This window comes from Cibotium barometz, chromosome 29 (assembly GCF_041138505.1).
Source record: "Cibotium barometz isolate CiBa-2024 chromosome 29, ASM4113850v1, whole genome shotgun sequence".
NCBI classification, from domain to species: domain Eukaryota; kingdom Viridiplantae; phylum Streptophyta; class Polypodiopsida; order Cyatheales; family Cibotiaceae; genus Cibotium; species Cibotium barometz.
Genome location: NC_141074.1, coordinates 47591337 through 47607812, shown reverse-complemented (window position 1 = coordinate 47607812; position 16476 = coordinate 47591337). Strand labels below are relative to the sequence as shown.

At 40.3% G+C, this 16476-nt stretch overlaps 1 non-coding gene across 1 annotated transcript; it reads left to right on the top strand.

Annotated features, from left to right (window-relative positions):
• The first annotated feature begins 14236 nt into the window (after nt 1–14236).
• On the top strand, nt 14237–14366 carry LOC147622279 (U4 spliceosomal RNA). The gene has a single exon (XR_015269751.1). It is a non-coding gene; the product is annotated as a U4 spliceosomal RNA (small nuclear RNA).
• The last annotated feature ends 2110 nt before the right edge of the window (nt 14367–16476 follow it).

The following is a 16476-nucleotide window of genomic DNA, read 5'->3' as shown; positions in this document are numbered from 1 at the left end:
TAATATTTTCTTATATTCAGAAACATAGAATGATTACAAGGGATTGAAGTAGAGGCTTAATCAACAGCCCGAGGAGGAATCTTACATTCTCTCCCACTTGAAAAATGCGAGATGTCCCCATCTCGCAAAGTAGGGGTAATCCTTCGCCAACTCGTCTTTCTCCCAAGTGGCGTCTTCTAGAGGGAAGAACTTCCACTTTACTATGAGTCGGAGAGATCAATTGTTCATCATCATCAAGCATGTGACTCGGGCTAGGTACATACTTCTTAAGCAAACTGACTTGGAATACATCATGTACCTTGAGATGGGGAGGCAGAAGAAGTTTGTAGGCTAGATCGCCCACTTTCTTTATGACAGCATACGGCCCACAGTATCTGGGAGAGAGCCTCTTGTACTTCCCTAAGGATAAGGAAATTCTTTTTGGTCGTACTCGAATGAAGACCATATCTGATTCTTCGAACTCTCTCTCAGATCTCTTTTTATCTGCATAATTCTTTTGTCTGTCTTGGGGTGCCTTTATACGGATTGATTGCATCTGTTGGTCCATGTCATCAAGCATTTGTCTGGACATTTCGACTCTGATGGACCAAGTTAATGGTGTAAGGCAATCTTGTCCATAGCTTTGAAAGGACTCATCCCAATGCTCCGATGATAAGAAGCATTGTAAGCGAATTCGACCAAAAGCAGATGACTTAACCACTTCTTGGGTTCCCTGCTGCTGCGGCATGACCGAAGGATATCTTCAATTACTTGATTCACCCTTTCCGTCTGGCCATCGGTTTCGGGGTGATAGGCTATGCTGAGATCCAAGAAAGTTCCTACTACTTCAAAGAACGCAGTCCAGAATTTTGATGTGAATTTGGGATCTTTGTCACTTACTATCCTCTTGGGTAAACCATGCAATCTGAAGATCTCCTTAAGGAAAACTCTGGCAACATCCACTGCAGAGTATGTTTCTTTCACTGGAATCAAATGGGCAGCCTGTCAACTACCACAAAAATGGAGTTGTAACCTGATTGCACTAAAGGTAATCCAGTGACAAAGTCCATATTGATGCATTCCCACTTCATCTGTAGAATGTCTAGAGGCTGCAGTTTCCCTGGCATCTTGACTCTCTCTGCCTTGACTCTTTAGCACATCAAGCATTTTCGCACATTATCAAGTACATCCTTTTTGAGTCCTGGCCCTAGAAGAAGCTTTTCTTCACAGACATATAGGTTTTTATAAACCGTGATGTCCAGCTATCGGGCTATCATGGGCTTCTCTCATAATTCTTCCCTTTATTTCCTCATCATTGGGGATACATAGCTGATTATTATAATACATGCATCCTTCATCCAGTTTGTACCCAAGAACTCGCCTTGCTTTCCTACATCAGAAGGGTAGCAATAGGAGCAAAGAACTTGTTCTGCATGATTTTCTCCTTTGCTTCATTGATCAATGGATTTGACACCACTGTAATTGCAAGCAAGGAGGCTTTTCTGCTGAGCGCATCTGCAACCACATTTTCTTTCCCTGGTCGATACTTTATGTCAAAATCAAATTCCTGCAGGGTCTACATCCATCTCCTTTGACGTATGTTGAGATCCCTTTGGGTGAAGATCCACTTCAAACTTTGATGATTGGTCATCAAGGTGAACCTTTGTCCCAAAAGATAATGTCTCCACAACTTCAGAGTATACACTACTGAGAGTAACTCTAAGTCATGGACTGCATAATTCCTCTCATGTGTTATGAGTTTTCTAGATTCATAGGCCACTGCATGACCTTCCTGCATTAGAGCACCGCCTAAGGTAAATCCACTGGCATCAGTAAAACTACCTCAAAGGGTTTGGTAAAATCTGGCAATTTAAGAACAAGGTTGGTTACAAAGGCTGTTTAGCTTGTCAAAGGCACTCTGACACATTGTAGTCCACTAAAAAAGTGTACTTTTCTTGAGAAGGTTAGTCAAAGGGGACGCTATCTGAGCATACCTAGGTATAAAGATCCTATACCATCCGGTTAACCCTAGGAATCCTCTGACTTCCTTTACTGACTTGGGTTATGACTGCTTGGGTTACGACTGCTTGGATCTTTGCGGGGTTACGACTACTTGGATCTTTGCGGGGTCAGGAGAAATCCCGTTCTTTGACACTATGAATCCCAAGTATTCCACCTGGTCAACAGAGAAAGAACATTTGCTCTTCTTTGCAAAGAGTTGGTGTTTCCTTAGGATTTCTAGGACCTTCCGTAGTAGTACAAAAAGATAAACTTAACTAAATTTTTTTCTTAAAAATTCAAATAAAAAATCTTCATTAATTCCTTTACACTAGGAATTACACTTTCCTCATTTGAATATTTGGATTCCAATATAGTGGGAATTCCTCTTTCATCATTTAAAATTTATCTATGCAAAAAGATATATTTAACTAAATTTTCTCTTAAAATTTAAATAAAAATCTTCATTAATTCCTTTACACTAGGAATTACACTTTCCTCATTTAAATATTTGGATTCCAATATAAAGGGAATTCCTCTTTCATCATTTAAAATTTATCTATGTAAAAAGATAAATTTAACTAAAATCCTTCTTTAATTTTTAAATAAAATATACATTATGTTAGCATCACAATTTTTCTCTTACTTCATTTGAATACATGGATTTTCATTGTCATGGGAATTACTCTTTTAACATAAAAATGGATTACTAGAAATTTCTCTTTTTCATAATTAACTATTTATGCATAAACATAAAAATCAATTTTTCATGATTATAATGAGAATCATTCAATTAATCTAGGATGATTAATCCTAGATTAATCAATTTTCCATGATTATAATGAGAATCATTCAATTAATCTAGGATGATTAATCCTAGAATATGGCAGGAAGTCCTCTTTTCATAATATAAATGAAAATGATTTATGTGTTAATTTTACAAAAATTTTGTCATAGCTCCACTGCTATTACTGATAATTCTCAATAAATTTGAAATAATAAAGTTTAGTATTATTCATGTGATTAGAATAACCACTAATTGGATCATTATCCAATTATGGATTGATTCTTAATTTTACCATAAGTTAAATAGCATAAAAGTATTAAAAAGCCATTATTTTAGCCTCCAATTAGACAAGCATAGAAATTACTTTTAGATTAGAGAAATGCTTCATGAGAAGCTTCATTCAAATTGAGGATAGGTCATAGGGATGACCGTTCTTTGGGGGAGAGAGAGAAATGCTTAAAAACCATTATCAATTAAGCACTTACTATCCTCTCCTTAAGGAAAACTCTGGCAACATCCACTGCAGAGTATGTTTCTTTCATTGGAATCAAATGGGCAGCATGTCAACTACCACAAAAATGGAGTTGTAACCTGATTGCATTGAAGGTAATCCAGTGACAAAGTCCATACTGATGCATTCCCACTTCATCTGTGGAATGTCTAGAGGCTGCAGTTTCCCTGGCATCTTGACTCTCTCTGCCTTGACTCTTTGGCACATCAAGCATTTTCGCACATGATCAAGTACATCCTTTTTGAGTCCTGGCCAGAAGAAGCTTTTCTTCACAGACATATAGGTTTTTATAAACCTTGATGTCCAGCTATCAGGCTATCATGGGCTTCTCTCAGAATTCTTCCCTTTATTTCCTCATCATTGGGGATACATAGCTGATTATTATAATACATGCATCCTTCATCCAGTTTGTACCCAAGAACTCGACTCATTTCCTGAGGATTCTTGCTTTTCCTGCATCAAAAGGGTAGCAAAGGGACAAAGAATTTGTCCTGCATGATTTTCTCCTTTGCTTCATTGATCAATGGATTTGACACCATTGTAATTGCAAGCAAGGAGGCTTTTCTATTGAGCGCATCTGCAACCACATTTTCTTTCCCTGGTCGATTCTTTATTTCAAAATCAAATTCCTGCAGGGTCTGCATACTCTCCTTTGATGCATCTTGAGATCCCTTTAGGTGAAGATCCACTTCAAACTTTGATGATCTGTCATCAAGGTTTTCCTTTGTCCCAAAATGTCTCCACAACTTCAGAGCATACACTACTGAGAGTAACTCCAAGTCATGGATGGCATAATTCCTCTCATGTGTTCTAAGTTTTCTGGATTCATAGGCCACTGCATGACCTTCCTGCATTAGAGCACCGCCTAAGGTGAATCCACTGGCATCAGTAATAACTACCTCAAAGGGTTTGGTAAAATCTGGCAATTTAAGAACAGGGTTGGTTACTAAGGCTGTCTTTAGCTTGTCAAAGGCACTCTGACATATTGCAGTCCACTGAAAAAGTGTACTTTTCTTGAGAAGCTTAGTCAAAGGGGGCGCTATTCTACCATACCTAGGTATACAGATCCTATACCATCCGGTTAACCCTAGGAATCCTTTGACTTCCTTTACTGACTTGGGTTCTGGCCATTCTACGATTGCTTGGATCTTTACGGGGTTAGGAGAAATCCCATTTTTTAACACTATGAATCCCAAGTATTCCACCTGGTCAATAGAGAAAGAACATTTGCTCTTCTTTGCAAAGAGTTGGTGTTTCCTTAGGATTTCTAGGACCTTGCGCACATGATCTTCATGGTTTGCAGCATTCTTTGAGTATACCAAGATATCATCAAAGAAGACAAGAACAAAATCATCCAAGTATTCTCTGAGAATATCTTGCATGAGACGATTGAATGTCGCCGGGGCATTAGTCAATCCAAACAGCATGACTGTGAACTCATAATGCCCATAGCGAGTATTGAATGCTGTCTTTGGGATGTCCTGCTCCTTGATTCTGATCTAGTAGTACCCGGATTTGAGATCTATCTTTGTGAACATTTGGGTCCCACTTAACCGATCCAGAAATTCATAAATCCTAGGAATAGGATACTTATTCTTAATTGTTAATTGATTCAATCCTCTGGTAGTCAATACAGAGTCTTAACATTCCATCTTTCTTCTTTTTAAAGAGAACGGGCACACCCCAAGGTGAGACACTAGGTCTAACGAATCCCTGCTCTAATAGTTGTCTTAACTATTCCTTAAGTTCTATGGCTTCAAGGACTGGCATTTTATATGCACGGTGGGCTACTGGCTGAGCAGGGGTTAATTCGATCTCATGATCTACTTCACGAGACGGAGGCATCTCAGTCAGCTCTTCAGGAAATACATTTGCATACTCACTTAACCACACTGGTTCTTTAGCCTTGCATTTTATGTCTGCTGGATTCATTTTAACGATATACACAGCTTGCCTCTTTCTGAGCCCTTTTAATAATTTGGAAACCTTGATTAATTGTAGCACTGGGGATCCGGAAATTCCAATTACTTGAGATTTATTCTCTAGAAGGTCAAGCAAAGAGATGGTTCCTTTGTGACAATGAATGTCAGCCTGATTCTTTAGGAGCCAATCCATTCCAAGGATTCCATCATATATTCCCAGGGGTAGGACTCTGAACTGGCACTCTGTTACGTTCCCATCTAGGCTAAACTGAATAAGGTCAGTCTCTCAAGGTGAGTGAAAAGAATCTTTCCACTGGCTAATTCCACTTGCATAGGTTTCCCTAATTTTTGATTTAGGACTAATTTACACAGACATCCTGGGGAAATAAAAGAATGAGTATTGGAGGACTGAGAATTTACGGTTATTCCAATGATGCTCAATTGCTGCATAGATATATCCTTTCTCTTCCTCCACTTCCTCAGCTATGGTGCTTGCTTTGGCTGCTGCAGTCTGAGGTGGAACTCTCTCTCTTTGGTTATTCCAATTCTGGGAAGGAGTTTGGAAACTGCTTTGCATGGAGGCTGCACGACGCTGAGCTGGCACTCTTCTTGGGTTACCCTGATTCTGGTGTGCGGGGGACCCAAATTGGACTGATAATAAGGAGTCTGTGGGACCCTGGCTTCCTTGGCCCACAGGAGATGGGCAATCCTTGAGCTGGTGCCCAAGTCCCTAACATCCAAAGCATCTATTCTCGCTTTAAAGCTCTTCCCTTTGCATTCTGGAGAGAGCCGGAGTTCATGAGAATGTACTTCGCGGGAAAGGTCTTCCTTCATTTCTGAAGCTTCCCGTCTCCACATTCTGGTTAGGACCTTGGTGTCTCTTTGGAGGCCGAAAGTCGGAAGAACTTCCCGGAGTCTTTTTTAAAAGGATGACGGAACTTTCATGAGATGAAGGCTTTGGCAAAGTCCTTCGCCATTCTGACAGCTTCAGCCATGGACACTGGCTTGGCATTTTTGACCAGTGTGTCCAAGGGCTCGTTCATTCCGTGAATGAACTTGGCCAACCCATGAGTTGCTCTTCATCTAGAGGTGGTGAATATTTAAGTAGAAGAGCGAAGGCCTGGTGATATTCCTCGATGGTTTTGCTCCCCCGCTTCAGCTCTAAGAATTCGTTCATTTTGGTTTCCAAAAATCCAGGGGGACAAAATCTCTTCCTTAAATAGGTTTTAAGGTCATTCCAAGACTGAGTATTTCTGTCCAGACGATTGGTGTCACAATGGTTCCTCCATGCCACCCTGGCTGTTTCCACTATCTTCAGCCTTGCAAGAGCCATTTTCCTTCGCTCATTGTAGCCGGTGACGTCAAAATATTCTTCCATGGCTTCCACCCATTTCTCCACAGCCTGGCCTAGGTTCTCCCCTTCTCCTTTGAAGGGTCCTGGCTCAGTTCTATGAAGAGCCTTGCGAACATCAGGGTCAAGCTCATTACCTTCAGAGAGATGATCTGACTTACGGCCACGGTTTCCTCATCTCATGATTCTGCCAAAAAATGATATATTATTAAATTTTTATTTTTGATATCGTCCATGAGATCCTAAGACTTAAGAGGTTCGGAAAATAATTTCTTAAACAACACAAATGATCTTATTAGAGATCTATGACATATGTCCGATAACAGATTTTTCTTTATCAATTTGTCCATAAACTATCACTTATACAGCAGGGAATTTTTCTCCAAAAAACATTTTTTTATTTATATAAGAGTTTCAATATGTGCATGGAGCAGCTCAGCTCCAGAAATAAAAATCTCCTCGGGAGACGCATAAGACGGCGGTACTGGGCCATGCCATGCCCTGATACTACTACAAACGTTCACTTACTGCCAAGGGAGCTATTATCTTCTCCTTAGGAATAAAGCGACTAAGGAGTCTATAGATTTGGCATGAGAGTCTGAAATTTTGAGGTGTTGAATGATATAGAATGACACCATGTACCACTTTCCACTTTATCAGAATCATGGCCAATGAGAGGTTTTGCCTCAGCGTTGCACGCCGGTCGGTTGCAAGAGGCATGGACATACTGCCCTGCAAACCACTTATGCTGTCATCTCTCCACTGGATTAGGAAAATATAAATCCTTGAAATGGCGTGCGAGTCTGACTTGGCTTGTTCGAGTGTTGTAGTGGAAGAGATGAGATGCTCAAAGGTGAACACAGTCATGTCTTGTGACTGGGTGAGGTCGGGAATACCAGATAAGTACGGAACTTCCATCTATAAAAACAATTTCTTTGATTCAAAATTCTTCATTAAAGAAGCTTACGGAATGAAAATACATTATGAAAATGCTTTTTCTGAGTTTTTATTTTATCAATTTCTGATAATAATTCGTTTATCCTTAAATAAAGCTCTGATACCAGCTGTGAGGTCTCCCGCCCGCTCCAGGGCTCCTATCGGGTGACGGCAAAAGCGACGTCGTCCTTCCATGTAGGGCGGGGTCCACACACTCGGGGCCTTGCCCACGGATGTCCAGGACGAGAGGCTAGCCCGGGCGGCCCCTCCGAGACTGGCGAGCCCGGAAGACTCCCCTCGCCTGGAAGGCACGAGCAATTCCGCCAATGGGAAAAATCTTCTAACGGGGAAATTACTCTAACGAGTCAAGTCTTAACTAGAAAAATTGATCTAACCAAACCTGAAGTCACATGATCAGATCAAGATGAGACTTGCATTGGTCCATGGAATCATCTCTTTTTTCCTCATTTACGAGGCACAGTCGATGATCCCCTCCCACAGAACAAGGTCTTCTCAGGATTTAAAACTAAATAACGTAGCTAATCGTATCTAGTTTTTTCTGAGGAATCCTCCGATCCAGCCTAGCCCCATCCGACCCATGGGTTAGCCAACCACCCGACCTGGGATTCCTTTATAAAGATTTGGTTGGATTTTTGCCCGGGTACCAAGGAAAAGAGTTTCCAGGCCCCCTAGCTGGCGATTCATGCAAAAATCAAGGTAGGCATACCACTTACACACCCAATTTGCCATTTAACAGAATCAAGTAGCTTTAAAAACAATTCTTCAATAGAAATCATAATATTTCTCATCATCATTTTCTAAAATTCCGAGTCCATTGTATTACAAAAATGTATCCTTTGAACTCTCCGTTGAAGACCAGCTGGCCAACCAACGAAATCTAGTATCAAAATTTGGTTCCCAAAAATCTTTCCTTTTTGTCCATCCGAAATCTTCCTCGACGTACGCATGGGTGTCCTAGCAACCGCAAGCCCATGCATCGCCTGGTCAGAACCCTCTAGGATCCTCCTTAGGTGTCCTAGGACTTCACAAACATAAGCCAAATCCTTCCTCCACAACATTCTGGCGTAAAATAGTCATTTTTTTAATTAAAAAAACAGAGGTTCCAATGCAAGTAAAATTCCAGTTTGAGATCGGTTTCGAAAACCCTTTTTCCATAATTCCCAATTTTAATAATGAGGATCCTTGATCTCTCATGAGAGTAATCTACCCATCATTTTGTCCAATTGACCAACTAGATTCTTGGTGAGTTTGGTCAAGGAAAAACTAGATTAGTTTCGGTAGTCTATTCTTTGGATTTAGTAACTAGAATTGGTCACGAAGTTTTTGTCTGATTCAGATCGAGAGAAGGACAATTAGGTTTACTATCCGTCCCTCACGTAGTCTAACTAAATTCATTCGGTTTAGTTCTTCAAGGATTCCTTTCAGATAAACATCTAGTTTTGGGTAAATATGCATTTAGTGATTTTACCAATTAAAATATCCAAAGATATTCTTTATGCCACATAATTTCTCAGCCTTAATTCATTAGGTAGAGTTATGGTAAAAATTCATCTTTTGATATTAAAATTTAATTCAAATCCATCTTTTCTTAAATATCATAAAAATTCTTCTTTTAACTAAAATATCAATACCTATTTTTTTGAATAAACTTGAAATCCTCCTTTTTCTCATTTCAATGAGTGCAATCCATTTATCGTGGGAATTTCTCTTTTACCATAAATTAGATCTACTTAAAATTCTTCTTAAAAATTACATAAAATATCCATTAATTTCATTAAGCTAAAAATTCCACTTTTCTCATTTAAACATTTGAATTCCAATATGGTGGGAATTCCTCTTTCATCAGTTAATCTTATCTATACAAAAAGATAAATTTAACTAATTTTTTTCTTAAAAATTTAAATAAAAATCTTCATTAATTCCTTTACACTAGGAATTACACTTTCCTCATTTAAATATTTGGATTCTAATATAGTGGGAATTCCTCTTTCATCATTTAAAATTTATCTATGCAAAAAGATATATTCAACTAAATTTTCTCATAAAAATTTAAATAAAAATCTTCATTAATTCCTTTACACTAGGAATTACACTTTCCTCATTTAAATATTTGGATTCCAATATAAAGGAAATTTCTCTTTCATCATTTAAAATTTATCTATGCAAAAAGATAAATTTAACGAAAATCCTTCTTTAATTTTTAATTAAAATATAAATTCTTTTAGCATCACAATTTTTCTCTTACTTCATTTGAATACATGGATTTCCATTGTCGTGGGAATTACTCTTTTAACATAAAAATGGATTACCAGAAATTCCTCTTTTTTCTAACTATTTATGTATAAACATAAAAATCAATTTTCCATGATTATAATGAGAATCATTCAATTAATCATCTAGGATGATTAATCCTAGAATATGGCAGAAAATCCTCTTTTCATAATATAAATGAAAATGATTTATGTGTTAATTTTACAAAAATTTTACCATAGCTCCGCTGGCTATTACTGATAATTCTCAATAAATTTGAAAGAATAAAGTTTAGTATTATTCATATGATTAGAATAACCACTAATTGGATCATTATCCAATTATGGATTGATTCTGAATTTTACCATAAGTTAAATAGCATAAAAGTATTAAAAAGCCATTATTTTGGCCTCCAATTAGACAAGCATAGAAATTACTTTTAGATTAGAGAAATGCTTCATGAGAATCTTCATTCGAATTGAGAATAGGTCATAGGAATGGCCATTCTTTGGGGGAGAGAGATAAATGCTTAAAAACCATTATAAATTAAGCATAAATGGAAATTTATGTGTTTCTTCATTACAATACATTAAAGAACTTCAATAGTACTCAAAAGCCATTCAAATTAATGCTTCTCAAGCTTGAGAGGAGTTGAGAAGAGAAACATTTGGAGATTTAGGAAAAAGAAGACAAAAATCCACACTTTACCTCCTAAATTACTTGATTCTTTGATCACAGTAGAGGCCCCCAACCAATCACTTGGTTTGGTATGTTGTTGGAGTCTCCAAGGAGGATTGAAGAGAGAGAGAGAAGCTCCAATCTCTTCAATTTGTAGAGGGTTTTTAGAGGATAATAGAAAATAAGCTTAACTTAGAGTAATACCAGCATAGATTAGTTCATAGATAAGAATACAAAGGAATGAGGGTCTATTTATAGGTGAGGGAGGCCACTAACTGAGTCCAACTGAGTTCTAGAATTTTCCAGCTTCAGTTTGGCTGAATTTGGACAAGATTTGAACCAGTTTGGCTCCCTTTTTGATTTGGTTTGATTATTTTTTAGTTTAAAACTCATCCACACATGTGAATATATGCGCCTCCTTGAAGGGTCCCCTTTTCCTTACCCATGTGTCAAAAATGAATGATTTCTCTAAAATATCTCATTTTTTTATTAATACTTCCTAATTTTTAACTAATAAACCTAGTACTAAGTCAACTCTTCATCTTATGTAGGAACCTTAATTGGACCATAATTTTAAAAAAACAAAAATCTTGACCCTTAGGCTAAGGTCTTCTAAATCATTTTTAATTAATTTCAATTGCACCTTGGAAGATCTATTTTGATTTTCTCTTTCAGGGAAACATTTTTTTGATATCTATAGAATTTATTTATCTAAAAATATCCCAATATTGATTTACCACTCTCTAGAAATTTTTATCTCACTAGGCCAAACAAGGAAAAATAATATTTTCTTGTATTCAGAAACATAGAATGATTACAAGGGATTGAAGTAGAGGCTGAATCAATATTCAGCCCGAGGAGGAATCTTACAAGGTTAAGGTGGGAGCACTTAGAGAAAGTACTAGTTATCCCTTTCTTGACTGGACACTCAGCTATTTGATGAGGTCCAACATAGTGATAGCATTGCATAGCCATCCAACCTGTAGAATTTCCCTTTCCTTTTCCCATTCTCACTTTCAAGAAGTGCATTCCTTCGGAACTGGGTAAGGGGTACATGTGCTCACCCTCCATCACGTAGTGACTTAGGACTTGCATGGGTGGGCTGCTTGGCTTAGGGGATTCAAAGATGGTGTTGTGAATAGCTTCTCCCTCCTTACCTTCTTCAAAGATTTTGGTCAGGGTCAACTGCTCATGAACAGGGGTCACTCGAGGTAAGGGTGGTTTTGGTGGGAGGACTAGGGGTGGCAAGAGTACTTCATGCACCCTGAGGATTCCTCTCGGGGCCACTTCATGGCCTGATTGAGGTGCATTGTGGTTTTCTTTGGCTGGCAAGGCCTCGAGTTAGGTGGTAAGGCCTGTAGGGTAGAGCGCTTGTGCTTTAGTAGCTCTTGGTGGTAGGAGCTTGAGGTTTTCGTGCTTGCCCCATCTTTGGTAGTAAGCGTAGTATAGAGTGTGTCTAGGTTGCAGATGTGGACATTCCCTACTAGTGTGGTTCTCTGGACAAATTGGGCACCACACTAGTTCTTTCTTGGGGTAAAGACGAGGTTGCCCAACTTGGTCACAACTTCTCCTACTCTCCATTGTTGGGTCATCTGCTACATTAATGCAGCTACTAGCCACTCGAATTGTTGTCTCCTAAATAGGACTCTTTTCCCTTTCCTTCCGATTTTGTGCTTGTGGTTTTGAAGGAAGCTTTAGACGTGCCCTCATGCAATTATCGAGAATGAGTTCCCTTGAAATTGTCTTCGAAATCCATGGCACTTGTGCAACATTTCTCAAAGGAGGTATGGCCCAGAGTATATAGGGATTTATGTCGAGCTACATATTCAAGTCCCTCTAGGAATTGACTGATCAATCTTTCGCTTGTCCCTATTATTACAGCAGTGAGAGTGAAGATATCTCACCGGTTGATATAGTCCCAGATGGATTCTTCCTCTTTCTATTTTACATTATGCAACTATTCAATTGGACTCCATCACGTTCCTTTTCTTGAATATCCTACTTTGAAAGCCTCTTTCAAGGCGTCAAAGGTAGCCTTATCTTCTACTTTTAGTGATCGAAACTATTGTTCTGCTTTTCCATCAAGGGTGAGGCCAAAGGCACTCACCTTAACTTGATCTTACACATGGAAAAATTCCTCATAAATCTGGTTAAACACCTCCAAATGAGGTATGGAGTCTCTGGATCTATCAAACTTAGTGATAATTTTGGATATGTGGGCCGATTTATTCCTTTCTGGTCTTGGCCTTTGCCTTGGCTATGCAAGTGCTAATCTTGGCCCTTGCACTTGGTATGCGGGTGTTAGTGGTGCAATTCCTAAAGCTACCCCCTCCCTATTTCCATGGCTATCCTCAACATTTTTGGCACAAGCCCAGGGGCTGGTGCAAGTTGGCGTATGATAGATGGAGGGGCTAGACCTAGAGGATATTATCCCATCTATGGCGGATCCTGCCTTAGTGGTGGGATGATGTGCACTTCATAAGGATCCATATGGTATCTGGGATACACTCCACGAGGCGGGTAATGGCTGTATGTGTGTGCCGTGTGCTAGCTTGGAAAGTCCTTGGTGGACTCTTGCTCTTTGGTAGGCAGTCTCTGGACATTGGTGAACTAGTTCTTGACCTAGGCTTGGTGCTGGCCTATGATCCTCGAATGAATCTATCGACACGGTAGTTTGACCTAAGCACTTTCATTGAATAAGTCAAGGCCATTAAACATCTCAAATTTAACTTAAGCACGTTTTATCCATTTAACTAGTTTTATTCAACAAAGTGATACAAGCTTACCTGACTTAATTGAAAAAACTCTATTTAACCTAGTTGAGTATGTAGGTGGCTTACTCAACTAGGTTAAATAGAGTTTTTTCAATTAAGTCAGGTAAGCTTGTATCACTTTGTTGAATAAAACTAGTTAAATGGATAAAACTCGCTCGAGTTGAATTTGAGATGTTAACTTATTGAATGAAAGTTCTTAGGTCAAACCATTTGAGAGGAGTTTTAATAAAGAGTCAGTCTCCAATCTTGCACGACCCAGTAGGAGGAAGAGACAATGTTACAAAGTTTAAAGAGATTTTATGCATGTATAATAGAATGTCAAGACATTTCGACAAAATGTGAAAGGACTTAACATTTAAAGATATGTGTTATAGATCTACATAACCATGTCCCAACAATTGAGCTACATCTATACATAGATAACATACAGGGAAAATCTTTGGTGGATGCACAACCAAGCTATAGTTATGCTACACTAGACCACCTTCAACCATGTAAGAGTTAGATGGGTGAAGCACTAGAGTATGAGGCCACTTCATCCCTAGAGGACCTTGTAGTAGTCAACATTGCACACACGCTCCACAGCATGCGTGGTATTATCCTACAAAGCTTGCAAATATATAACTTGCCTCACATGCTAGTCTAGCTTTGGACCCACACATGGTTGGCGTAAGGCGTACACCCCAATCTCTTAAACATGCCTATCTTGGAACCTTAATCTCACTAACCAAATCTTTGGAGTCTGATAACCAAATTAGAATTCATACACATATTCCAAGCTTAACTGTCTGATGAATGAGGATATATGCAAATTTTGAAAGCGTGAAATTTACATATTTTATACAATAGATAATCCCCCTTAAAGCTTCCCCACACAAACACGTGCGCAAGAGTGCCCATCGTCCTGCCAAGAATATAGGCGTTTTATAAGGTTAACCTATGGGTATATCTCCCATAGGTTAATTCCAACGAGGGGAGCACCGCCCACAGATCACGTATAAAGAGCTTGAGGGGCCTATCATCGACTCCATCTTTGCGCTTGGGGCAATGACGCAGTTAGTGAGGGTTTCCCGAGACGCGTCAATTGCTGGTTGAAAACTATTTCCAAACCCCCTCCTCGGCCCTTGGGCCCTGGAGAATTTTTGGAAGGTGCACGCTCTGCGTGTGCCTCGCAAGCAAACCCTGAAAAGGCTAGGCGGACATGCAGCTGGGGTCTCTCTCTCTCTCGTATTTTCGAGCCAGCTGGGGTGTCTCTCTCTCTCGCTGCTGTGACAGGGCGAAAACGGCCTCCTGCCGCTTATATGTCCTTTTAAGAGGACGGTCTTTTAGCAGAGACACGGACGGACGGCCTTTCTACCGTTGCGTGCAAAAGCTGATTGGATCCCTTGTGCGATGAAGATTTTGCCATGGGCAAACAAACCCTAAAAAGGCTACTAGGCGGACGTGGGCACAATAGAAACAACTCTTACTCACACACCATCTTGTCTTTGCCAAGCTTGCTCGCTCTCTCGCTCTCTCTCTCTCTCTCTCCACTAGCCATACCTCATCATAAGATCAATCGTTTGTGATACTGCCAAACCGGCTACTCGCCCATAAGATCAATCGTTTGTGATAGGCCGAGCATCAGTGGGGGTCAAATGTAGCAGCCACTACGTTGTCTGTGTAGGTGCTATCACTTCCATGCATCCTGTTTGGCATCGATGTAGAGCCAGAGGACATGAATGTCCATGCGGTCTATGATCTTGGCTAGTAGCGTAGATGGCAATCGAGTAGGATGTGGATGGCCTCGTCAAACTCGATGCAATCCAGAGGATTGCGTGCCAGTTGAGGGGACTCTCAGGGGGGATCCACCTCATCTTGCTCCTGTGGGGGTTAGGGTGGGATTTCGCCCTTTTCTAGGGGGGGTGCATGAAGGCAGGTTCGCAGGTTGGGGTTGTTGAGGTGGAGTAGTGTTGGAGGTAGAGGGGGTGGTGCCAAGCGAGGCATCGAAGACAGGATGTGGGCAAGTTGATGTAGAAGGGAGATCTTTAGGGAGCGATGATGGGCCCAATCCGAGATGGATGGAGGAATTAGGTGGTAGTGGTGTTGGGGAAAGAGGTGGAAGGGTGGTGGGTGAAGTGGTTGAAATGGGGAACCTGGTTCCAGATAGGATTTTGGCAGGGAGATTGGGTGGTTCGAGGGAGTGTTGGTGGGCACTAGTGGGGGGTGGGTTGAGTGGCAATTAAGAGCTGGTGCCTGGGTGGGATGGGGGTGTGGGTTAGGAGAGGCGGTTTGCTGGGGGTGACATGGGGGGGCACGCTAGTGGAATGGTACTCGCCCTCATTGTCATCGTCATTGTCTTCGCTGTCATCAATGGGGTCTTCTTCAGGGCAATTGTTTCCCGACATTTGGAGAAGAAGGAGGCCTTAGCCTCTTGAGCCTCTTCGACAATGATGTCACATGGAAATGCAATGTGAGATTCATTGAACTAGAGGATGGTGGTGGGGACGATGACTTCTAGTTGGCAGTAGACGCAGGTGTAGAGGATGCTTGAGTAGGAAGGGACGCTGACCGCTTCTGGTGCTGTGACGTCTGCTAGAGAGATGAAGAAGGAGGTGTCCACTATGCAGGTACTTTTGAAAACTCAAGCATTTTTCTGTCCTTTAAGTAGTGGTCCAAGCACTTGCAAGTGATATATGCACTTGCAAGTGATTTAAGCACTCGAAAGTGCTCATACATTTACACCACTTGCAAGTGCTCATACATTTACACCACCACTTGCGAGTGCTTGTTTCACTTGCAACAAGTGCTTAGAGGTCATCGAGTTCATAGACCACTCATAAGTATTGAGACCACTTGCTTGCAAGTGCTATGACCACTTGCAAGTGTTATACCACTGTAAGTGCTTACATCACAAGCAAGTGCTATGACCACTTGCAAGTGTTATACCACTGTAAGTGCTTACATCACTAGCAAGTGCATAGAAATCATGCAAGTTCTTAGAAGTTTAACAAGTGCTTAGACAACTTGAAGGTGCTAAGACCACTTGCAAGTGGTCATACCTTTTGCAAGTGGTCATACCACTTGCAAGTGCTAAGGCCACTTGTAAGTGTTCATGCCTTTTGCAAGTTCTAAGACCACTTGCAAGTGTTCATACCACTTGCAAGTGCCTAGGCCACTAGCGAAGTTCAAGACCACTTGCAAGTGTTCATACTGCTTTCAAGTGCTCATACCACTTGCAAGTGTTTAGACCACTTGAAGGTGCTAAGACCACTTGCAAGTGCTAAGGC